The sequence below is a fragment of the Brienomyrus brachyistius genome, chromosome 1 (genome assembly GCF_023856365.1).
Source record: "Brienomyrus brachyistius isolate T26 chromosome 1, BBRACH_0.4, whole genome shotgun sequence".
In the NCBI taxonomy this organism is placed as follows: domain Eukaryota; kingdom Metazoa; phylum Chordata; class Actinopteri; order Osteoglossiformes; family Mormyridae; genus Brienomyrus; species Brienomyrus brachyistius.
Genome location: NC_064533.1, coordinates 15344867 through 15352258, shown reverse-complemented (window position 1 = coordinate 15352258; position 7392 = coordinate 15344867). Strand labels below are relative to the sequence as shown.

General features: G+C 45.0%; 1 long non-coding RNA gene across 1 annotated transcript; it reads left to right on the top strand.

The window, feature by feature from the left end:
- The first annotated feature begins 205 nt into the window (after positions 1-205).
- Positions 206-1855, top strand: LOC125749507 (uncharacterized). Its single transcript, XR_007399940.1, has 3 exons — positions 206-574; positions 683-789; positions 1474-1855. It is a non-coding gene; the product is annotated as an uncharacterized LOC125749507 (long non-coding RNA).
- The last annotated feature ends 5537 nt before the right edge of the window (positions 1856-7392 follow it).

The following is a 7392-nucleotide window of genomic DNA, read 5'->3' as shown; positions in this document are numbered from 1 at the left end:
TTCTGTACCCGCTGGGTACAACAGGGAGCGCACGAAATAAAGCGAGGCAACCCAAAAGAGGACGCTGAATAAAACTACAAAACGCGTTTAAAACGCTAGTCGACGAGCATGTGCGCGGACCCGCTGCCTGGACAGACGTGTCTCAGGAGAGGCCCCCCCGTAACATGAGCCACCCCCCGTAAGGCAAAACTGCACTTGCTAGACACGAGCAGGGAAGGAAAGGAAAAAAAAGTTCCCATTTAATCCAATCACACAGTCAACCAAGCAGCGCTTAATCGCTGCCCATCGGACTTCTCGGCGCAGTCACATGCCAGCCACGGCATAAAAGCGCAGGACTCCCGGTGCTGGGTTCTGTGGAACTTTGGCTGCTGCGCGCTGCCAGTGAGTGCGGCTCCAGCTCGCAAGCAAACCGGCTCCGGTATCCCCGCAATTACAGGCAGCGACGCGCTCCCTACCTCCGTCCTGGTCAGCCTGCAGGCAGGCGGGAATGTTCTTCTTCCAGCCCGGCATTTCCTATTCAGTGCGCGCATTCAGGATATTTTCACGGCTTCATCTCCGGCGCATTGCAATCTCGGTACAGGTTTTCTTCATGCGTATCGCTCTCTCCCCCCAACAACTCCCCCCCGTCTCATTTTTTTCTCTCCTGGCTGCCCGGCGTAATTCAATGCCGCGTCTCCCACAGCCTCGTTATGGGAGTGAGAGAGGGCGCCATACAAGAAACGAGAAAAGCGAGGGGAGACCTCAGCGTGCTCCAACCCTCCCCAACTTAAGGCCAAGCGTATCCTTCAGGTATTTTGCATTTAAAGGGCCGCAATTATTCAACCCGAATTTCTCGGACTGTTTGTTTGACCCGTATTTGTTTCACAGGCTCCTGCGCCTTCTTGGTTACTTGCGTTTGAAAAAAAAGAAACCGTGCCATGTATTTTAGGAAATGGTCTGGTCCACGCCATAAGAAGCCGGGTCAACATTTATTTCTTATAAATGATCAGAGCAACTAATTAATTTTAATAACTTAAGAATCCCGAAAGTTTTTTTTTAATCATAATACGTCTGACGGATCATAACTAGAAACTAAACAACAGAAAACGAAATCTGATTTTTCAAACTTCACCCAGTCCTTGCATATTTAATCTAAATTACCATCATTAAAGGTCAAGGCTCAATTTTGAAAATGATCAGATTATATACTGTAGTTTCTATTGCGCATAGATGACAGACGAGCAGTATATGAAACTTTTCCAGATCAAAATGGAATATTTTATGGCCACTGCAAACTTAATTACATTTGTAGTAATGTTGTACGTTAAACACTACAAAATGAAACTATATAATTAATCATATACCTAAATACATTTTAAATATCAGTGTACTAAACAATCTTACTGTTTATTTCTCGTTATACTATCTGATATGATTCTGTGGGATCGTTTACCTATTTCAGCTGAAACAGTAAATGCTGTCGCCCAAATTCAGTTCAGTCAGCTGAAGAGCCACCAGACGGTCACGGTCCGGGACTTCTGCAGGACCGTGGACTTGCTGTACAGTGATGTTGTCTGTGTGATTACAATGCTTGACAGTGTGCTTCACTTTATTTTTACAACACCGTAATTTTCATCGTCAATGGTTCGGTAACAGGATACAAAGAGGAATCCAATCCGTGCGACTCACCGGCACCTTCGGCGAAATCAGCCGTGGTGGCCGCTGGACCCTGCACTGATATATAGTGCACTGACACTAGATCGGGGGATATGCCTCGAACGGGAACTTTTCTTGGGGGAGCAGAGCTTGCAAATTTAAGCACTCCACTGTGATGGAACGAAATGACATTAAGAAGCATGCAGTCTTTGGAGTATGATTTGACCAGATAGTTATTACTATTTTGTTAACTTACAATGCGATGCAATAAAAGTTTACGATTCTATGCTGGTCCTAACAGCTGTGATGGCGTCAGTGGCGCCTGCTGGTTGTGGTGGTGTGCGCGCCGTGTGTGCGAAGGTAAATGATAAGCGCAACTCATCCTCTAAAGGTAAGAGAGGTAGGACCATGCGCTGACAGCGCGTTGCTGCACCCGCCACACAACAAACTACCCCAGAGATGAGAACCTGATTGCAGCCATGTGGCAGGTGATACCTCAGCAGAGTTTTTCCCCAGTGGCTGGAGTTCCAGTCCATCCACTAAAGGGTAGTTTTTAATCCCTTGCCATTTCTCTGCTGCAATTTCACACTCAGACTGTAGAACCTTGTAGGACAGAGGAGGGTCATCTTCATGCTTTCCCCTTCAGACTTACGCTGAACATATTAGAGGTTTTCTGCCACAGAAGAGAGCTGAACTATCTTCAGCTGCTCGTGCGGACATGTTGCCACGAGGCGCAATTAAAGAATATGGTAGGGAATCCATGTTGAGCAAAGCCTTCCATCTCTGGCTGATTGTGCTAACTTTTTTTGGTAAGCAAGACGTGTTCACTCCCATTCTTGTGGATTTCAAAGGATCTGTCTTCTTGACTTATTAATCTGCCATTGCCATCTTTTCAGATAATCATCCTCATTTGCAAACAAACTACGATTCTCAAACCATAAAAGTTAGAGGTCTGCGTTCTTCTGGAACGATACAGCTTCATTAGTGACAGACAAGCAAAAGGATTATCAGTATTCATAGCATCAGCACTGGCACAATTATTATGATCTATGTTAGTGCCAGTGCAAGCAAGAGTGCATCTTTATTTAGGTATAAATTTTCTGTGTGTTTATTGAATTGTTCCCTGCTGTCTTTCACCATGCGTTTGGCTGATTCTTTTTCCCTCATTTTTGCTTCAAGGAGAAATTACTCAACGCTTTGCACAGATTTTGCCATTGGCCGCTCAATCAATAGCTAAACCGGCTGTAAGCCAATGAAGTTTAGAGGGGAGGAACTAGTCTTCGACGGAATGTTTTAGAATTAGGCTGCAGGTCCAGCTAAGGGACTGCATCCATGTTATTTGAGTTGGGTCAATCTGATGACCTTACATTTGGCATTTTTTTCCCCAGTCAGTCAGCAAGCAGGAGATGAATTAGTGGACACTAAAGCTCATATTTGTTAAGCGTTTTGTGCAACATCTGACGTTTTGCATATATTTTTTTCTTTAAACACGTAGTGAAACGTGCATTGATTGGAATGAGCACATTGATACAATGAGCAAAATTTACAGAGTATATATATGCACCCATTTCTCTAAAGTCTCTTGAAACCAAGGGTACAGGCAATTGGTCACTTCTGAATGCTGTTAATTATCCACACATTGAGCAACTTGTCCTCACGAAGTGCAGGTTTCAACTCCAGACTTCAGCTTGTTCTTGATTGTACAGAAAAAAAATGACCTTTCATTTAATTGAGCTTGTCATCCATCTCAAAATCAGGGCATTTACTGTTAGGCTGCAACAGCACATGGCTCAATTGAGGTGCAATTATTGTCATTTTTGATGGATATTAATGCAAACCTGTTGCTTCTCAAGCGCCCGGGGCCGTGATAAATCACAGGGAAATGTTTTACCGCAGCTGTCACTTTGCTACCAAGAATTGAAAGCACAGACCAGACAGAAATGATGTGTGGGAAGTTGTTTTTTACCGGCAGCCCAGCTTTTTATTTGCGTTTTCCATTTCCTGAACCACGTCCATCGCTTCTTATTTCACGTCGATGGCTTCCTTCCTATTTGCCGTGTCACATTAGATTCAGAAAACGCAGCCCCATGTCACCCAGGCTTTTCACATATCGGCCCTAATGAAGATCTAGCTGTGGGTTAACCCCCCGCCCCCCCGGCTCTTTTCACTGAATCGCTCACTTCCTCACTGCGCGGGCGACACCGTAACTCGGCCGTTCACTTGGCGCGTCCGCGCACCTGGAACGATATTCACTCGGGTGTCACCCTCATCTTAAAATCGGTCTTCAGAAATAGCTACTTCTTGCTCCCGGCTCTTCGAGGCTTTGCCGATGTCACAAGAGCAGAGGTGAAAAGTTCTGGTCCAGAAAGTACAAATCCAGACCAGGATTTTGTGTCAACCAGCCAGTTGAATATAAAGAGTGACAGTCACAGAGTATTCAGTTGGTTGGTTGAAACAAAACCTTGGTCAGGATTTGTACTTTCCGTATCTGAAATTTCCACCTCTGCACAAGAGTACCGAAGACGTGATTATCTGTGGGTTTGGGGGGGGAGCGGGGACAGCGATGCCACGTAAACATCCCGGTGGGGTTTTTGCACCTTGCTGCGAGTCGCATCCAGGTGGCCATCTGCGGGATTGGGCATGGCGCTGCATTAGAAATTGCACTGGATGATGGCCAGACTGCCTTGCGCGTCTCCCCCTGCCGCCAGCGGCAGCTGCTGGTAAGATACGGCGGTATGACAGCGTGACGGACACGGGGCTGTATCCCATCGCCAAAGCAAATAGTGTAATGACCGCTGCAGCATTCCGGCGCAGAGGGAAATCATATTGCCTTAGCTGTCCTGAGAGATGGGAAACAGGGCCCACAGGCCCGTAAATCTGCTCCAGGCGCAGTGAAGCCTGGCCTGGTACTGTTCTGTAAAGTGTCATGCTTCATATTTCACCAGAGAATGATGTCTATTCAGGGTTCTGCAAGCTTCATCCTGGGAAAATATTAATTCTCTTGCCCAACCATGTCTGTTTAAAAATTCCTGTGACGGCCTTTTTAGGATCAGCTGGGATTAAATGGATTCCGGCCAGGATTCTGGTCTTTTGCACCAGATGATTTGTATCATGTTGTGTTTCTGTGGGAAAATACATAATAAACAGACATCTTTGAAAAAATAAAGCACTAAACAGTAATGGCAATGGTACTGACATGAAAAGGAACATTGATTGAAATATAGATGTTTAGCTTAAACAGACCTGAACATGTGTGTCTGTGTGTGTGCATGAATTAGGTTAATACACTGTGGGAACCAAATATTCTCCACAATGTAATAACCTGTTTTTTGCCAAAAGTCTCGTATTTTGTTTGGTTATTTATGGTTAAGGTTAGGGCTGGGTGGGAGTTAAGGTCGTCATGTTGGGATTAGAACGTTCCCCACAGAAATCGAGAGTCCCCACAAAAATATAATTACAATCCTGTGTGTGTGTGTGGGGGGGTCTCCTGCAATAGACTGGCATCTTTTTCAGGTTGTAGCTTTAGCCCGGTGCCCTGTGCTTCCTGGAATAAGGTTCATGTCCTCTAAATGACGCAATTCTGTCTGTATAAGCAACTGGATGGATGGATGGATGGAAAAAAAATGTTTCTATTTGTCAGGAAAAACAAAGCATCAAAATTCAATCTTTGTTGTCAGCCCATCAATGTACATCTGGCATCTTCTCGCTGAACCCCGTGTTGCTAAATTTGCACATTTACTGAACAATATACTGCAACATCCTAACATTTCCACATGGTCTACACAATATACTCCACACACTGCATTTACACAGCGACTAGACGCTGTACCGAAGTGCAAAAGAGACTTGAAGGCAAGAACTCGGAAGCGGAATGACAGGATGAACTATGGACCCTCCATGACTGTAAAAAGCTCTTATTTAAATATGGGAGGGTGGTCATCTAACACATGTAGGGAGTTTATCCAGTAATGAACTGTATTTAGTAAGTACTCAGGTACTCAGTATCCATTTAGTTTTTACCACATTTTCTTACGTAACAGCCATCCTTCAATATGGATTCATTCAGTGCACACATTGAATCAAATTCATTTCTAAGTTATATTTCTGCACACAATTCACCATAATCAAAAAACAAAAACAGGTTTGAACATGTTTTTGAATTAAAATAAAAAAAATTTGATATACCACATACATAAATACTCAGACCCATTACTCAGTACTTTGTTGAAGCAGCCTTGATGGTGATTACAGACACAAATTTTCTTGAGCATGATGCCAAAGGCCTGCCACAGCTGGATTTGGGGATCTTCATCGCAGAACATCTCTCAGCCTCTGTCGGGCTGGATGGGGAACACCTCAGGGGCGGAAGAGATAAGCAGGTTGTGGTCTATGCCACTCTGAACGTTTTGGACCAGCCACCTAGCCGTAAACAGGGGCCTCTGCGCTGTAAGGCATTGTGGGTACCCCTTTAAGAGGTGGGGGGGGGGGGGTGCTGCCTGCAGAGGGAGCTCCATGTGAACTGAGAGACGTAGCAGTAGGAGCAGTTAAACCCCGGGGTCTGTGATTCTTTCTGCAGGAACGGTCTTGCTGGCAGCTCCTGAACCACACTGAGTCGCATTACGGTAGCAGCGTGAAACTGAGAGGTAAACACCTTGGCCCACTGTGAGCCGGCGAACGCCGGTACATGAATGATGATGCAAAAGAGCAACAAGCAGTCAGGCGGCAGATTAAACTCCTCTGTCTTTAGTGCCTCTGAGTGTCTGTCCACATAATAAACAAGTCACACGTTCGAAGCATCACCATTAGCCATTAATTTAAAGTCGGCCATCCGCTTCCCATGGCCTTCTATCCAATTAGGATCACTGCAATCCACAGCCTGCCTCATGAATCATAATGTGCGAGTCTGGGAACAGGGCACAGGTCCATCAGAGGGTTGTTTAAAATCAGGAAGTGTCCCTTCATACCATGATATAAGTGTCGCCTGTGTCGCATTATTCTTCAAGAAGAGCCCATCTGCTTTTGAAGCCAGTGCTTCACTGTTCATTGGGTTTTTTTAAAGTTTGTTTAGAAGTAAGAGTATTGTTGTGGGAGCACTTTTTAGAGAACTCGAAATGCCAGCAAACAGGATAATCTACATGGTTGTTGTCTTACTTTCAGTGATTATGAGGATCCCGGCGACATCCTGTCGTGTTTCATGTACTTCTAATCCGATAATGTGGTTTTGAAATTAAGGACGCAGATGTTCCTTAAGAATCTGAGGGATATCCTTGAGATATTGGTGTGAGGCATACAGGAAACCCCACAATAAATATCTATGCATTAATTTATTTTGATAGTGCATAGTGCTGGGATATGAACTCGAGCTGAGTGGTTCAGGGTGTTGGATGGCTTATCACAGCTATGAGTCGAACTGCACTGTGTTGATATGGCAGCAGCTGTCTTTGGTAAACGCCCTTGATTCGGTGTGCCCTCACAACCACTTGTGAGCGTATCACAAACAGCAGGATCAATCATTTGGCTGGCTGGCACCATGCCAGTCCTCGGCAAATCCCCGAGCCCTGACCCCGTAAGTACTGTTGTAAAACATGTCCCCTTTGAGGCAGAATGACAAGATGAATCATGGCCCCTCCAAGACTGTAATAAGCTCTTATTTAAACTGGGGGAGGGTGGTCACCTGACACGTGTAGGGAGTTTATCCAATAATGGTCTGTATTCAGAAAGTACGTAACAGCCATACTCCAGTATGGATTCATTCAT